At 32.2% G+C, this 19,464-nt stretch overlaps 1 long non-coding RNA gene across 1 annotated transcript; it reads left to right on the top strand.

Moving 5' to 3' along the window:
- The first annotated feature begins 13,252 nt into the window (after positions 1–13,252).
- LOC134255493 (uncharacterized) lies at positions 13,253–17,762 on the top strand. The gene is made up of 4 exons (XR_009989564.1): positions 13,253–13,327; positions 13,536–13,664; positions 16,900–17,091; positions 17,740–17,762. It is a non-coding gene; the product is annotated as an uncharacterized LOC134255493 (long non-coding RNA).
- Positions 17,763–19,464: the final 1,702 nt, after the last annotated feature.

The raw sequence follows: 19,464 nt of genomic DNA on the forward strand, positions 1-19,464 counted from the left end.
GTAATGGTATGGTTGTAAAATGTACTATTTTTATACCTATAAACATGTACTCGTATACATCCTATATCTTCTGGCTAAAGTATTAATAATATATTTAAAGATTTTTATGAAAATAAACACAGAGAAAAAATTGTGGTCCCCCACTTAAAACTTTCGGCGTCTTTGTGGGTGAGATGTCATTTTTAAGGATATATTGTGTCAAATGTGAACGCCCTATCAAAATTAATATCATTTAGAAATTATGAAATAAAGGTCAAACTCTAAGGTCAAAGTCAATGCTTTTGGTATCAAATGAAAGGTAAGGTCAAAAGAATTACATTTGTGAAGTATGAAAACCCTAGCCCTACCCCTTTAAAAGTTATGGTCATGGTTTATTTTTAAAAGTAGGCCAAACTCCAATTTCAAAGTAAAAGGGTCAAAGTTTTTGGTATCCAGTGAAACGTTTTTCTCACATCACATGGATTACATGTGTGAAGTATGAAAACCCTAGAACTTACCGTTCAGATGTTACGACCAAGGTTTAAGTTTTTTCATTAGTACGGAAATATCCAAGGTCAAAATGTCAAACTTGTTGATATCCAATGAAGGCCTTGCCACAAAGAATTTATAAGTGAAATATGAAACCTGTAGTTCTTACCTTTTAAAATTTATGACTGAAGTAAAAGTTAAGATTTTTGCGTAAAAGCGGGTCAAACTCTAAGGTCAAACAGTCAGATTTGGTGGTACCCAAAGAAAGGTCTATTCACAATTAAGGAATACCCGTGTGAAATACGAAAGTCGTAGCTCTTCTCAATCAAAAGTTATGGGTAAGGTTAAAGTTTTTGTGACGGACGGATAGACGGACACACAAATGATATTTAATTAATGTACCTTCGCTTTCGGGAAAGCGGGGGACAAAAGAAATACATGATTAGATTAAGATTAGATTATCTTTATTGGCTTATACATTACATATATTGCCACATATAACATTTCTTTATAAACAATGGTTAACAGGTGTTACACAGGTGCTATTACATAATTTTATACAATTATATAGAAGAAAAAAAAAAAAGGCAAGCAAAAACAAAAAAAAGTACAAAGAACAATGCAGGTGTCTTTTTGTATTACACATGTATTTAGACTACTGTATGATAGAGTTTTCCCTTTTTTTAAAACATTCAAACACAAATTTCCCCAGTTTTTTAAGTATATTTTCTGAATCTGAATTAAGTAATTCAATAAATTTTGCCATACTAGGTCTTACATAATAATTTTTTTAAATATATTTTTCTCTTAACTCGGTGTAGAAGTTACATATTAGAACAAAATGATATTCATCTTTTATTTCTAGTATGGGCGATTTGGAGATGGTTTAACATTTAACAGAATAACGGGCATACTGCTTCAGGAATCTGAATTTTGCATTGTGGTTTCCCTATCTTTGGAACAATAATACCTTTTACAAACTGTTTTGATATGCCAAAATATTATTTTTCTCTATCACTCAAGGTCCTCTGATTGGCTTAAACATGATGTGTTATTATTTTATGAATAAGAATGCATATCTACGAAAGCCGGATAGGCTCATCTACGGAAACGTATAACCGCCTCGTGTTGTTGTTTTCGAACACAATTTGATGATATAAAAAAGTTGTCAAGTGGTTTGGCGATTTAATTATGACAACAATTTCTGATGAATAATACTTTTCTGATATATTTTAGACGACTTATACACTTTGATATATCCAAGTTGAATTCCTAAATGTCGCACTAAAATTATGTGTATACATTATGCCGCTTATATTAAATATCGCAGAAATTAGTGCAATATACTATTTATGAAGATTTCGCTTAGACGACTTGATTTAATCAAAGAGCAAATTTCGACATGCAACATAAAATTTATACAAGACACAAGATTTTATCAGCCCAATGTGGGCCCCTGAAGGAGCAAAAAAGATTTACAAACAAAGGAACGAGGAGGATCCAATTTATAGAACAATTATGATAATGAGAGCGATTAATTAAAATGTATGTAGGAGATATATGCAATAAACATAAATGTATTGTATGTGTTATAATAAAATTATAGTCAAAAGGCAAGAAATTGGGGAAAAAGTACATTATACTAACAAGTGATCTAAGGATGCCAGGGTCTTCATTAGTCAAGTGCCAATAAAATTGATTATCATACGATAAAGACTATGGCATGTCAAACGTTGCAATATTTGATAATCTTATGATGTATATTCAAAATCTTGTGATGTATGTTCGAAATCTTGTGATGTATATTAAAAATCTTGTGATGTTTATTCAAAATCTTGTGATGTATGTTCGAAATCTTGTGATGTATATTCAAAATCTTGTGATGTTTATTCAAAATATTGTGATGTTTATCGAAATCTTGTGATGTATATTCAAAATCTTGTGATGTATATTCAAAATCCTGTGATGTATGTTCGAAATCTTGTGATGTATATTCAAAATCTTGTGATGTATGTTCAAAATCTTGTGACGTATATTCAATATCTTGTGTTGTATATTCTAAAACTTGTGATGTATATTCTATAATCTTGTGATGTATATTCTATAATCTTGTGATGTATATTCTATAATCTTGTGATGTTATTTCTATAATCTTGTGATGTATATTCTATAATCTTGTGATGTATATTCAATATCAGTCTTGTGATGTATGTTCAAAATCTTGTGATGTATATTCAATATCTTGTGATGTATATTCGAAATCTTGTGATGTATATTCTATAATCTGGTGATGTATGTTCGATAATCTTGTGATGTATATTCGAAATCTTGTGATGTGTGTTCCACAATCTAGTGATGCGTGCAATAAACCTAATTTTAATGTTGAAAAACTTCGGAACTCATAGAATGTTACATTTCAAATTGGTAAATAAAGACTTCAGGAATTGTGTTTATACAAGGGACATCATCTCATCTGAAACTTGCTGAAAAATGACATGTTATGTCATATGTGTTATTCCAAAGAAAAAACAATTGATGACTAATAAGGAAACTGTGATATATATATGCTGTTATTAATTTACATCGTTTTAGATATAGCTTATTAAAAAACCATGCTCTAGCGTATCGAATCAATTGAGATACATAGGTTCCATGTGATGGTGCATTTAAAGCAATATGAGCTGTAATTTAGATGTTGGAATATTTTGTTGAAAAAATGATAAAAAAAACTTTCAAACAAGGGAAAAAGTACGTTAATTAAGTTCTATTATTCATATTTGCAATAAAATAACTATTTATAAGTTTCAATTGAATCAAAATTACATTATCATTGGCCTATACTATGACGATTTCTAATATACAACTGTTTATTTGATTGTAAATAGAAGTATTTCTTCTGCTTTTTTTAGTTTATTTGATCATAAATGGTTAAACTATATACAAATTTATCAGAATGACACGTTTTAAGAGTAAACTATTTTTTTAAATGCAGCTCATATCGATTTCAAGAATTTTACAAATGAAAATTAAAAGAACACAGTAGATTTTTACATTTATTTTTTTTAGCTCTATTGTCAATTTCATTCAAACAATAAAATGCTTTCTTTGTTTGCTATTACTGGAATTATCGGTTGCAGCTATTGCAGAAAAAATACATAACCCGCGTATGCGGCTTATGTATTTTTTTCTGCAATAGCTGCGACCGTTAATTCCAGTTATAACAAATATTATATTGTTTACCTTCATATACCTTCATCACCTGCATACAGACATTATATTGTTTTAATTTAAATCTGTTAAAATAATCATTTAATGTATGATTAAAAAGATTAATTATTGTATTAATGATGCGAACGTCTTTATACGTTTCATTGATGGAACAGCCATTGAACAAGAAATCTGTACAGGCTCTATGCCGATTGTAGTTCATGCAATGATTAACGCAATGGGTTTTCTTAAGAAATAAAGGAGAAAATATTGAATGGATGTAAATATATTACGTCACGCAATGTTTTTCTAAGAGTATTTAGTCATAATCTCCTTGAAATATAATGTAAATAAAAAAAAGAAATTTATTGTTATTAAATCAAAAATAATGTAATAATTTTATGACTTTTATTAATTGCCTGATCGTGATATAAAACACCAGTGATTGAGATTAATACCCTTCCAAGGGGTCTTAATTTGTCTATTTAAAGATTCATATTTTGCTATAAATAATGTTTTGATAGACTGTCAGTTTTGAATACTTTTAATATTCCACAGAGCCAAAATGAATTTGAACTACCTTATATATATTGGATTCCGAAACTTCATAAGAATCCTTGCAAACAAAGATACATTGCAGGTTCCAGTATATGTTCAACCAAGTCTCTTTCGTTACTTCTCACTAAAATATTGACAGTAGTGAAGGAAAAACTTCAAGAGTACTGTACAACTATATATTCAAGAAGTGGTGTAAATCAGATGTGGATACTTAAAAATTCTAAAGAACTTTTGGACAATTTGAAATCACAAGACTTAACAAAAATCAACAGCATAAAAACTTACGACTTTTCAACTTTATACACAACAATTCCACACGACAAATTAAAATCCAGGCTTTTTGATATCATTGACAGCTGCTTCTTCAACAAAAATGGAACTCGTAAGTTTACTTACCTCGTCATTGGTCATTTGAAAAATTATTTTGTTAAAACAGATTCTGATTGTACACATAAGTACTCTGAAGTTGACATCAAGAAGATGCTTGAGTTTCTGATTGACAATATTTATGTGGTTTTTGGAGACCAGGTATTCCAACAATCTATTGGAATTCCCATGGGTACAAATTGCGCTCCGTTATTAGCAGACTTATTTTTATATTCATATGAAGCAGAATTTATGCAAAATCTTTTGCGTGAAAAGAAAAAAACACTTGCTGTGGCCTTCAACTCGACATTTAGATATATCGACGACGTATTGTCAATTAATAATGATAATTTCCATTCCTACGTCGACACGATATATCCTGGTGAGCTTGAAATAAAAGATACCACAGAGTCCGACACTTCTGCTTCATACTTGGATATTTTACTTGTAAAAGACACAAATGGTCTTCTAACAACCAAGCTATATGATAAACGTGATGACTTTAACTTTTCTATCGTCAACTTCCCTTACTTATGCAGCAATATACCTTCATCACCTGCATACGGAGTATTTATATCTCAGTTGATTCGATACGCAAGAGCATGCTCTACGTATGAACAATTTCTTAAACGAGGTAAATCATTGACAAGCAAGTTGATGAAACAAGAATATCAACAGTCTCGTTTAAAGTCATCATTTCGTAAATTCTATGGTCGATACAATGACCTTGTCAGCAAATACAATTTATCATTGAATGAAATGCTGACTGACGTTTTTCATACCAATTGTTAGTCCATTATTTTTACACTGAATTGACTACGGATTTTTTCCGTTATTTCCTGATTATGACAATGAGCACACGGCGGGTGTGACCGGTCAGCAGGGGATGCTCACTCCTCCATGGCACCTGATCCCACCTCTGATGTTTCGGAGGTCCGTGTTTGCTCTGCTCTTGTTTTGTATAATTGTTTAATGGACGTTGAGATTGAATACTGTTCGTTATTTCCATATCCTTATTTAAATATCGGTTCCTTATCGACATATATCTTGTAACACGACAATGCAGATTTTTAAACATGTTATGTCCTTTAAAAATAATTGACTTAAAAATCGACATGTGCCTATTTCATTTACAACCATAATGAAAAGGACGTCCGTGTGACCTAGAGGCTTGCAATAACCGAATTCAGGTGATAGGGAAAATATTAGTGCAGGGGCGTATTTCTTAAATTACGTTGTGAAAAAGGACAAATTGATTTAATACTATTCGTTATCACCATATCCTTCATAATACTTTTATGGTAAGTAAGCTTCTGCTTCCTTTATGTAATTTAGCTTAAAAAGTAATCCAAGGGTCTGTAATGGTTTTGCCAAAGGTCAATAGCTCCAAAACTGTGTTAGACGTCCAAATTGTTTTCGTCCATATTAAAAAAAAAGTCTAATATCTTTTAGTTATCCTATTAGAATAAATTTCTTTATTCTTACTTCGCAGCATTGTTAAGGCTTGAATAAGGGGGTGGGGCCTAATTAATACGGGAAAAGTATACTATGACGTCACACAACAATATGACATTCATGTAGTTCTCATAATACGTGTAAATGAAATAATTTGCAACGCTGACCAGTATTAGCATAATAAACAACCTTATAACTTATCAATGCATTAAAAAAAGTTGCTAGTTAAATTCCTTGTAGCTGGTTAAAAACTAAGAATTCATCGCGATGAAATTGTAAACATGACGTCATACTGGTAAAAATGACGTATTTCGTGTGCTGTGAGAGGCAAATTGAGATTTTGTATATCAATGAAATATGTGTTTTATTATTAAACGGAATATTATTTACAGATTTTAAATAGTCGATTAATACCAAGGTTTAGCCTTTGTTTAGTGCGATTGTTTATTAACTACAAAGAGAATTATTTTATTAATTATGTCGTGTTTTATGTACATTTTACGTATATTTTACATCGAGGTGCCTCATAAAATCGTATTTTCGCAAGGGCATATACTGCATAGATCTGAACTATTTTTTAAATATAGATAAAGGATATATTCCTTAACTTGAAAAGTACTGCTGCTTTCTTTAAATCGAGGCCGTGATTTTATAAGTACACAAAATACTTGGTAAAATTCTTACATGTTTCGACATTGGTCTATTTACTAAACATTTAAGTATTAAAATGCGAATTCTATTCAAAGCAGCAGCACTTTTCAGAAAGTTCAAAGTACAGAGAAACAATTAATGCCTTGAATTTTTAATTTCAATTAGGGTATGCCCTTGCTATATTGAAATTTGTTATTGACCTACATTCCGTGTACCTGCTATGCGTTCATCACGTGACTGTCCATCGATGGGAACAAATTCTTCACAGTACAGAGTATGTTAAACTATGCTATTTCCATAAGTATTTAAGTTCTGTGATAATAGAATTGCTGATTAAAAATAAATTCAATTTGAAAAATTCCCTTTTTTTGCACTTTTATTTTCTGTTGATTTCTCATAGTAACCCTTAACAGTGCTGCGTTTTGGTTTTTGGTTTAAATGTCTTTTGCAGCTGATGAGAATTTAGTAAACTTTTAAAGTTGTTGTCCGGATTGTATAGACTTCACCGCGCATAGGTCGAAGTATCTGAATGTGTAAAACAATGAGTATAACTAATTTAGTTTCGGTACTTTAGATAAAAAAAAATTAACAGAAAAAATCCATTTATTTGATTTAATGGACATATGACATTGTTGGAAAACGATTTCACCATATATCTCAGGTTTTCAAAGATTTTCTAATTAAAGATTCGTTGTGTATTTTTCTTGATTTACATAATTGAACCGTGTGCGACCAAGTTGTCAAGCTTTGGTTATAAATAATATAGGTCCATTTTATCAACATTTTACATAGGAAATGTATTGAGAATTGTTAAAACATTGATTTGACAAAATCCATAAAAGAGGGCTGGCTTGATGGGACCTGGATTAAACATGTTTAGTACCATTAGACCTGTTCAAAACGTTGCCAATGTCCTTAAACGTGTAAAAATTCTGCCAAAATCACTCTGATGTCATTTTCATTGTGATTACAGTTCTTAATCTATTTTGGTGGATTTAAAGGAGAAACGAACAAAAAGTCTCGCGTCAGTGAGTAACAGGTTATAGGGCATGTACAAGTCTTACTAATTGAGAATTCATTTGAAACATCTTCTCAGTTATAAAACATTGATCACCTGATATACCCATGTTCACGTACCTATTTATCTGAATGATAAATATTCGATTAAAAACCCTTGTGATTATCGACTGATTAAATTATAATCATATATCACAATTTTCACCCGGTTTATAAGTATTTTGAATTTTACATTTATTTATTTAATGACAATTTACCAGTTACATATGTACTTTGGAGATATTGAGGTAAGTAGTTAATCTAATGTAAATAAAACGCACTACCACTTACCATCTCCCTTGTGTTATCTTTCACAAATTGAATATAAAAAAAACTAGGTTGGTCATATTTTATTTCATTTTCTCCGAGCACAACAACCATGTTCGTCTACAAAAGAACAAGTCTAGAGACATATTTTGCTGAAATACAATTTCTAATCAGGTACTGTGGTAGAATATTTACTTTGTTAAGTCATTAACAAAGTTTTTAGCTCACCTGAGCCGAAAGATCAAGTAAGCTATTTTGATCACATTTTGTACATCGTCCGCCCTTTTAGCTGTCTAGCCGTCTGTCCGTCGGTTCACTTTTTACATTTTTTTCTTCCTCTCAGGAATCACTGGGCCAATTTATACCAAACGTAGACAAAGTTGGTTGACAAGCAAGTTGGTGAAACAAGAATATCAACAGTCTCGTTTAAAGTCATCATTTCGTGAATTCTATGGTCGATACAATGACCTTGTCAGCAAATACAATTTATCATTGAATGAAATGCTGACTGACGTTTTTCATACCAATTGTTAGTCCAATATTTATACACTGAATTGACTACGGATCTTTTTTCCGTTATTTCCTGATTATGACAACGAGCACACGGCGGGTGTGACCGGTCGGCAGGGGATGCTCACTCCTCCATGGCACCTGATCCCACCTCTGATGTTTCGGAGGTCCGTGTTTGCTCTGCTCTTATTTTGTATATTTGTTTAATGGATGTTGAGATTGAATATTGTTCGTTATTTCCATATCCTTCTTGGTACAAAGCATCCTTAGATGAAGGGAAGTTTAAATTGTTAAAATGAAGGACCAATACTTCTCACAAGGGGAGATCATCAAGAAAAGGCAACAATATTAATAGCCTGGTGTCATTAAAAAATCTTCTCAAGGACTATTTTACTAGAAATGCTGACACTTAGCATCCTAGGGTAGTGTAGATTCTAAGTTGTTCAAGTCATCAAGTCATGACCCTCAAGGGTAGCATGGGGCCACGATTGGGAAACAATATTTTACATAAAAATATATAGGGAAAAAAACTTAAACAATCTTCCTCTCAAGAACCACTTGGTCAGAAAAGCTGAAACTGATATGAAAGGATTCTGAGATAGTGTAAATTCAAAATTGTGCAGATCAATACCCACAGGTAAAGATGGGGGCTTAATAGGGAAACAAAGTAAAACAATGGACCTTAAATGCTGAAATGTATGTGATAGCATCCTGGAGTAGTGTACATTCCAAATGCTTCAAATTATGACTTCCAGGTGTTGAGCGGGGCCACGATAGGGAAACAAAGTTACACATAGAAATATAAAGGAAACATTTAAAAATCTTCCTCTCAAGAACTACTGGGCCAGAAAAGCTGAGACTGATGTGGAAGCATCTTTGGATACTTTGTAGTGTAAATTCTAAATTGTTAAAATCAGGTCCCCCGGGGGAAGGGCGGGGCCACAATGGGGAATCAAAGTTTTACAGAGACTGAAATATATTGGAAATAGAAATATATAGAAACAATCTTCTTCTCAGGAACCACTAGGCAGGAAAAACTTAAACTTATATGGAAATATCCTTGGGTAGTGTAAATTATAAATTGTTAAAATTGTGACTGGAAGGGGGTAGGCGAGGTAACAAAAGGTATTACAAGGGCGGAAATGTGGTAAAGAACGGCATCCCCGTAGTTTCTGAGATGAGCAATGTTTCCCTTGGGCCTCTTGTTCTTATAAATACTCACCAAATATTTGGAGGCAAGCATTGTGCAATGAAACCTTAGTCAGTCGCTTTATTAGTTTGCTTTAGTATGTCAATCTGTCTCACTTTTTCCACACTCTTTTGTAAACGCCTGCAAGTATTGATTTGATGTTATATGAGTGTACTAGATTAGCTATAAATTAACTTAACTTTTTTTCTCTTTATTGGTTTTTGATTGAATTATGGCACTTTTTCCTTTTATACTGAGATTCAAGATTGGTCATGGAGACCATAAACTAAGAACAGACTTAAGTTACAATTTTGATAAAGAATAGTTTGTTATTTATTAGGCATACATGTACTTTACCAAGAATTTGCAAGTTTGGATAACTATCTAAACATACAGTAAAAATTTTATTTTCTTTTCCAAAAGATTTTAAAAGTTATTTTGATTTGAATTTCTTACTTAAGTCTGTTCTCCATTTTTGATCTTGGGGTCCGGTCGTGTTGCAATGAATTAATGTTCCTAATGATATTGTCATGCTAAAACTTATTAATTTGAAATGTGTTGTTTATAACTTTATAGTGGCAAACTAGAATATAACGGAAAAGGCAGATTACTTGAATTCATTGCATGACTTTAACAAAGAATAATTTTTTACCCCACGATTAAAGCAAAACAGAAACATTTACCCCATGATTTAAGCTAAACAGGAATATCATTAGATTTTTCTTATCTTATGAAAGGCCATGAGAAATATATTTTTAATGGACTCAGTAAATGCTGTAAAAGAATGGGTGGACTTAACTGGCCAGAAAAAATGCCGTAATTACTTTAAGTTTCATAAAATGTTTATTTTTTTTTCATCATATAAACTGTGTATTCGTGGTACGGATGTGAATTTAAAACACTCTTTTCGAGGTAAACTAATAAATATCGAAAGCATGGTGCCTGAAGATTTCTTGAATATCAATAGATAATCAGGGTCACGCGTTTTTCATCGTCTGAATACATAGTCAGCACATGTTTGTCGGCTGTTCTTAAGAAAACTGTAGTTGTATATTGGACAAAAAAAAATGTTATATTAAAAGGAGAAGAGCCGACAAAAGTGTGCTCATACTTAATTTAACAAAAAACATGTTCAAAACAAACTTCTCGCTTCCATTGAAATGTCTTCGATTGACCTGTTAAATATTACAATTCGTCACGTGATGTAAACAGTTACATTGTATTCTTCACCCTTACCTCGATCTAAATCATGTCTGAGCGAGCTTTGTTGCCGTTTTCATAGCTAAGCAAATTAAAAATTGTTTTAATTTTGCGTGTCATCATTTTTAAAGTAATTTAATATTGACATCGCTGTAAAATGCTAAACACGTATTCGAATTTTTGGAAAGAGAGAGGGATAGGGAGAAAGATGTCAACAATGACACCGATTAATAGCCCCGCCTCCTATAAATATTGATTGTGTGACATAAAAACCACTCCGGGTACATGTCGAATTCCGGAAGACGACACTCAAGTATCGTTTCTTCAATTTTGGTACACGACAACAGGGCATTGATTTTGCACAAATGTTCCACCTAACATAATCAAGTATATGTTGCTCTTTCAATTGCACAAAATTTATTTTGTATTCACTTCGAATACAGATTGTAAGAGGAGTCGCACAAAGATCCAAAATAGGGCGTTAAGTCCACCCATTCTTTACATGTAAATTTTTAAACAATTACGATTTTTTTAATCTTCCAACACCATAAATGACATTCCTTTAATATTTCATTTAAAACGGATGCTTATTTAATTATACAGATTATAATAATTTGGGTAGATGGCATCAAAAATATTTGATACACTTTGCTAAATACCATACGTTTTCTGCGAAAATATCAACAATTAAACCTTTCAAAATATAAGGACATTAATTTCAAAGGTAAAATAAAAGTAGAAACCAAAAATAGAAACATTTTATGAAAATGGTTGTGATTGTTGCATAAGACAAAAATAACTTTTTAGAGGTAAATAAAAAAAGATGTACAGTCAAAGGTTTAGAATCTTATCCTCTCTTATTTCTCAAAGATGTCTTTCAGACTTACACAGCTTAAGGTTTGTCCACACTTACAATTTTACTGGTAAAAAGTACAAAATTTTATTTATTTTCATTTATTTAAGTTTAAAATTGCCAAATATTTAAAAAATGTATAGGTCTCCATACTATTTAAGATGAGAAACATAAATAAACAGAAGCATATGACAACCATAAAATAAAATTAAACATTTTTTAAACAGTATCATAAATATTATGTAAAATCTGATTCAAATACATATAGTTCTGCTTTTGAAAGTCCATAGGTACTTGCCACTTTTGAATTGTGAATATCAGGAAACTATTTTACATTAGAAGTACAATAAAGAAAATTCCTGAATGGAGCTACCTGAGCAGGATGTCTTGCCCTTGCCAGAAATTTTGAAATATTGAAAAATAAAGGAAATACGCATTTTTATTTTTTTTTTTTACTTTACAATAGTTATCATTACAGGTATGGAAATCATTCTTCCTGAATACATTTTTTTCTTTTTTCTGTTAGGTATGAATTTAATATGATAATATTTTTTTGCAAAAACTGATGACATCGGCGGAGGGTGGAATTACCTTAAGGAAAATGTTTAAATATGCAACTTCAGTTCCGTAGAACTTACTATCTGAAAATTTTAAGTGTCAAACTTACTTTTTTCAGTCAGTTTTATTCTTTGATAGTCTTTTGGAGCAGTTTGTGTACAACTTGCTTAAACTTGCTTCATCTGGTTAGTTATGAATTCTGTACTTTGTTTCTGTGCTCGAGCATGACTATACGAGGATTGATCTAAAGTAATGTCACTACTCTGATAAAATTGCTACTATTCGACGTAAATCAACGAAATTATACATGATTGATGCTATATTTATTATAATCAGTGATGAAAAATTCAAATAAAAATGATTCATACTTTTTAAAATATGGAATTATATACAAAGTGCAATTGAGGTATTCGCCGCACCTAAATAACGTCATATGACGGATACGCACCGTCATACACTTGAACGCTTCCCCTTTGTTTCATAAAAAATATACATGTATTTGAGATTTATGAACACAATCACATATATTTTCCTTTGTAGCTCACCTGATCCGAAGGCTCAAGTAAGCTTTTCGGATTACATTTTGTCCGGCGTCCGTCCGTCTGTCCGTCTGTTCTTACGAGAGGTACATTGTGGGGTAAAATTAACGTATTTTCCAGCAGTGTGGGGTTTTTTGGGTACTGTGGGGTTAACCCCATAATGAAGAGGTCTAATTACGTTCAAAATTACTCTATGAGGTCGAAAAAACTAAAATTAGATTTAACCTCACAAAGACTTTGTCCAAATTTTGGACATGTCCTTAGCCCAAAACGCTCAGACATTCAGAAATCTGCTGTTTAGAGGAGTTCGGTAATTGAATCGAGGAGTTCCGTATACCTGAGCATGCGCATATATTTAAAACTAACTGCGCATGCGCAGAATACGGAAGTAGCTGTGTGGACATTTTGTATTAGCAGTGAGGAAATTCGGAAACACAAAAAGCAAATGCAGTAAGTCTTACTATTTTGTTGCACCACATTGAAAAAAAGCTTTGTAAGTTGTTTGATATGATTCATACGTACATTATGCAGTTGTAGAATTTATTTAAAGTCAAGGAAAGGACACTTGTAGTCCACATAAACACATACCGATTGAAAACGGGCTTTTGTGAAAAAAATTATAATGATTGAATGCACTGATAGTTCTTTTTTTAATCAGAGGTCTGCAATGAAAATCGACCGATACCCGGGGGTCGGGCTAGTGGTTTTCTGCAAGAGGGTCGCCCCGTTGGCCAGTAAAAAAAGATAATATTATTTATACACGTGCAATACATGCAAAGCACACCTGGTACGTATTTTCACTCGTTTTTTGCAACAAAAATCCAAACCTTTTAAATTTTCCATATAACATGCTCCAACTGTCAATAAATCTCCATAATTTAATCCGTGTTGGAGTACTACTTGGCTTATTTACTTCAAAATACGATCGTGTTTTTTTTTCTAAATTCGAATTTTCTCTATATCTATGGTAATTACATGCAGATATCTCATAACATAAATACATGTGATTCTTCCGATGGGAGACAACATCTCTGGATTTTTCACGCCTCTTCCGCCCCTTCCGATTAATTTTTAAATCATCCGTGTTTAAATTTTTTTCAAATTGAATATTTTTGGCTTTAATTTTATCCTGTTTCGTAGTATAATTGCTCTCTCTCTCTCTCTCTCTCTCTCTCTCTCTCTCTCTCTCTCAATCATTCTAGATACGTACCGATTGTTTATCTACTCTTCACACATTTGTTTACATGTACTTGAAATTGTACCTTAATCTATAGAGAAAAAATCAGAATGGAAAAATGGAATTAATGTCACTGCAATAAATTTTCGCAGCAAGTAGGCTTCGAAGGAATCAACATGGGGTTGTATAATTAGGTTGTAAAATTTAGTGGTATATCAATTTGATAAATGACAATCAATGTAGGACATTTTAATCAGTTGTTTAAATACCCAATATGTCACATTGCTTACACAGTCGCTTGTGTAATTATGTGCCGGATAAAAAAATTCACCTATTAAAGAAATTAAACAAATTACCTTTAGATACGTTTATATAACTCTCTTTGTGTTAATGGAAAAAATATAATTGTCCTGTAAGATCAATTTGTACTTATTTTTCAAGATCGACCATTGAAAATTTAAAAGAATTAAATCACAATTAATAGTTTTTCTATAGCTAAACTTAAAGAAATTCAAGCTTAAAGCTTCATTTTGTAATTTACAATATTAATTCATCATTACTTTGAATATTTACAGTGAGAGTATGTAACTTAGCTAATACCGGTCTATCAGTATTTTCACACCTGTTAGATTTTGATTCCGTGTAGAAGCTCTAATTGCAACTCTTGTCAAAACAAATGATTTGTATACTAGCATGATTATCTCGTGAATTTCACCATCAGGAGACGATCGATAGGGATTAGTTACGCTCTGGTGCACTTGACACCTGTGTTGTAGTAGAATGATTTTAAACTGCGTTAATACAAATCTTTGGTCAATTGAATAATTTTTTGTGTGTGTCTGTATGTTAGATAGAAATTCTGACAGCTTTATAAAAATAATATTAAAAGATTACCAGACTTTAAAAACTTCAGCAAAGTAGTTGATCGAAGATTAATTGAAAGGGGGGGGGGGGGGGGTGTTACACTGCTGATCATTACCTTAACATATTATAGTGAAGTTTTTAAATGAATTTTATTGACACTTACTGAAATAAATTTTTATACTTTATTTAATTCACCATTAAACTCTCTTTTAATTAAAGCTTTTATATTTTTTCTTATTTAAAAAATAGATAGTAGCAGGGACCTATATACTAAGTATACTTAGTATATAGGTCCCTGATAGTAGTAAGGCACATGTATTTCATCTTGAATGATTTGAATGTTATAAAGGAACACTCAGAGTTCCCGAAACTAGTCAAAAATATGTCCGACAATTGTCTTGTAAATATTCAAAATTCACCGGACAGTTGTAAAATTTACCGGACATTAATTTTTTTGTATGTAAATTTAACATATTATAGGATTGGAAATTGTAACGATATAATGAATGATATGTGTAAATAAAAAGATGGCAGATTTAAAAAAATATTGAAATATTTTGTATATGGCCTTTGTATGCAGGATTTGACGTCGCCGAAGGCGTGTGATGACCAACGCTTAATTCATGTATAAATTTATTATGTCCTTTCTGACAGATTTTTAAAATGTTTTTAAAAATAAAATCTGCAACACGACAACTCTTGGTTGATTGTTTGGAAAATATGTTGTTTTCCAGGCTTTTTTCTTTTGGATTTTTGTATTTTATGTGCCAGGCAAAATATTACGTAAAATATCAAACTCGTTTTAAAAAGCCTGGTAAAACGTCCGATATTTCTGACTAGTTAAAATTTATTATACAACCTCCATACAGTTAAAAATATGTACTAATGATATAAAGATATGCAAATTTATCATGAAAATGATGATTTTAAGTGAATTTGTTGTCGTTTTACTACATTCAAGTCAATCCGCTATTTTTAGAAAAGGGGAAAAACGCGCTTGTATTTTAAATGCTATCAAATACATTTTTAAAAAATCCAGAAGTTGGTATAATATTACCATGCTAATAGATTAAATTATAGAGAAAATAATAAATGGTAACAAATTGTCTGTAATCAAGCAGAAATAGCAGGCACTCTTGCAACCCTGCAAATTCGTCCTTCAAAACGAAAGTAGATTGTCACATTTTTTTTACTGTCAGAACTACAGAGTGCATATATTTATCATGGAAAATATTTGTTGACAGGGTTTTTAAAACTGTTTTTCCTCCCAGACTTATGGAAATTATTATTTTAATATGTAGCTTTTTATAGTAGACAATCAACGTCTACATTTTATTTAAACAAGTTCTGGCGATGCCCTGACGTTTTTTTTTTCATTCCTTTAGTTTTGCATTTGTTTATTGTCAGGACAATTGAATAAAATGATTTTGTTAAGATTATATGTAAAGGTTATACAGTCTGTAAAAAAAAAAAAAAAAAACATCGGACATTTTGACCAATAAAATAAAGATTTTACCGGTCCCATTCAAAGTTCACCGGGGATCCCCGGTGGACCGGTGCGTTTCTGGAACTCTGAACACTTATGAACAAAAGCCTTAAAAATTTAATTTGGAATTCTTTAATTTCATATTTTTTTTAAATAGGCATGGATTAATATATATATACACACATACAAAGGTTTTGTGAAATTGACATGTTTAATTAAATCAACTGTAGTGGTTATTGCTGTTTATTTATTGACTGACTGGCTACTTCTTGGGCAAACTGGAATAAGAGGCCACCTGTCTTAAGTGGCTAGTTTCTGGACTTCCCAAAGCTTAAAACAAGTTTGACTGTACTTTTTCACCTTTTACCAATATAAGAAAGTAGTTCACAGTACATGACAACTATGCTTTAAATAAATTTCGATGAATTTTAATTAGTAACTCGGGAATTTTTGTATGTGATATAAATAAACATTTGCTTCTGTATTCCTTTGTAGAGTTCAGATACTGAAAGTGAACATCAGTGGAACTTTGATGATCTAGGCCGCTCTATTTTTGCAGCAACACCAGCAGGCGTCGGACATTCATAAAGTTGAAAGAACAAACCTATGACTTGAACACACAATTTGTGATCTGAATATAGTTCACAAATTTAAGGAAAGCAACTATCAAAGACATCCAGATTGATGGTTAGTACATGTTATAAGTGCCCATAAAATCAAGACAACAATATTATTTTACAATAAATTAAAACATAACCTGTAAAAAAAAATTGAACATTATCATTGGGCCAGTTTCATTTGTCGCTGATCGACATACGCCGAATTGCGCCGGTCATATGACCGGCGTAGAACGGCTAAGAGGCAAATGAAGTAAACCGGCGAAATCATTTTTTAAAAATGAATAATTACGTTAAATGATAATCAATTAAAAAGTTTTATCATTTTTTACAATATATCTAAGTTAGAATAATTCGAAATTCAATTTAAAATAAAACCATGGACCTCATGAAAAATTTTATTTTTCAGAAAATAAAAACATATTTTAATTATATGAATACAGATTTGCTCAAATTATGCAAACAAACAAAGAACATGTCATCTGTTAAAAAGTATCTGCATTTTCATTTGTTTTCTCTTCCCGCCATATTTCTAAGACCGGCGATCTCCTCGCCGGTCATTTGGACCGGCCTTTCGGCGTACGCCGGCGAACCCCCCCGGTCAAATGAAGTAACAAGCTGGGTTACAAAGGTAAAGCGGCGCATTCGGCGTATGCCGGTATGAAAAATGAAATCCTACCATTTAGAAATATATTTTACTGTTTTTTTTTTTTGACAGGTATACATGAAGTATGAATGAAAACTTTTTAGAAGAACAAGCACAATCCCATTCATTCTTGCCATTGTCTGCTCCAGACGGCGACATTTAGGACCTGACTTACTTTTCAGAAAAAAAATGAATCGATTTTTGATAGTTGATCTTAAAAAGATAACATTTTCAGGGGTCGTGGATTGAATGACATTTTCTTGCAATCTCCCCTGCAGAGTTGTCGTTCGTTCCTCTCTCAGACACCTCTGCAATGGGCTCCCTCGATTTTGACATAAGATAAAACTTGATATTTGAAGAATTGTTTCAATTCAAATCAATAGTTCTGGATTGATTTAGTAAATATTTATCTCAAAATTCAGACATAAACATAGAAATTGAATTGTAATAATTAAAACAAACGCACTATTTCTCGTGTTTAAAACTGTTATACGCGAGCCAATGACAGAGGTGAATGTATGAGCCGATGGTAAAAGTGATTTTCTTGATGGGCAACTAGTTGCAAATTTTGGATGTCTATTCTCAAGTTACTGCAAACCTTAAATTAACTTCTTGATTATTAGTTAAATGTGAGACCGTTTCTTACTTGAAGTAATCATTTTTTGAATTGAGCTATGTAATCTCTGATTACTTATTTTTATGAGTACTGTTCAGCTTTAAGGCAAAAGGATCTTTTATGAACATTGCATTCGTCATGGTGAATTTCTATACATTAAGTAACAGTCATAGTTTTGCTTTTTTAATTAGCGATCTCATTTTAAATGTGAGAAATAATTATTAAACTGAAATGTTTATTTATGTTGTTTGATTTTTATTTTTTTGAAAATTGTAAATCAATTGCATGTTGTTGTTTTTTTTCATTTTATTTTAGGGGATGGGAGTGGGGGTGCAGCTTTTTGAATAATGAAAAGCAGCCTAGATGGGGAGGATTCTGATTGGCTAGAGAAATCACGTGATCAGATTTATTGGTGGAGGGGATAAATGGGTCAACTGAGTGGTACCCTAACCCTAACCCCCAACCCCAGCCCTAACCCCAATAACCCCCCCAATAACCCCCAACCCTAACCCAGCCCCCTAACCCTAACCCTAACCCTACCCCTAACCCTAATCCTTAGCCCTAACCCCTAACCCTAACCCCTTAGCCCTAATCCCTTACCCTAACCCTAACTAGCCCTAACCCTAACCCTAACCCTAACCCCCTAACCCTAACCCTAACCCCCTAGCCCTAACCCCCTAACCCTAACCCCCAACCCCAACCCCAAACCCAATCCCCATAAAAATACGGAGTGTGTTTTACACTATACGTAGGTACTACGTTTTTTTTTTTTTTTTTTTTTTTGGTGACTGCACAGGTAAATGCGCCGGGTGCAAAAAACATTACAAGAATGTGATTATGACGTCACGCATTCATTCACAGTCTAGACAGTCCTATAACCGGTTTGAACTGGTTTTACTGAAAACAAAAACACACACAAGACAGATTGTGATTTTCAATTTTTATTCACAATGAAAAAATACAAAAATGATTTTAATTTCCACTGTATCGGCATAAGGGACATTTTGGTAGGACGTCTAAAGAGTTTCTTCACACATTCCTCACAACACGGATATTGCCGACATTGTTCGCATTTCCATTGTCCTTGAGTCTTTTCCTGGTAGCACATCATACATTCTTTCAACGGTCTGTTCCTAGTCATTTTTATCCATCAGGCATGTTCTCAAATTCCCCTTTTTCCA

The sequence above is a fragment of the Saccostrea cucullata genome, unplaced genomic scaffold (assembly GCF_032062105.1).
Source record: "Saccostrea cucullata isolate Sc308-1 unplaced genomic scaffold, CSIRO_AGI_Scuc_v1 ctg2825, whole genome shotgun sequence".
Taxonomy (NCBI): domain Eukaryota; kingdom Metazoa; phylum Mollusca; class Bivalvia; order Ostreida; family Ostreidae; genus Saccostrea; species Saccostrea cuccullata.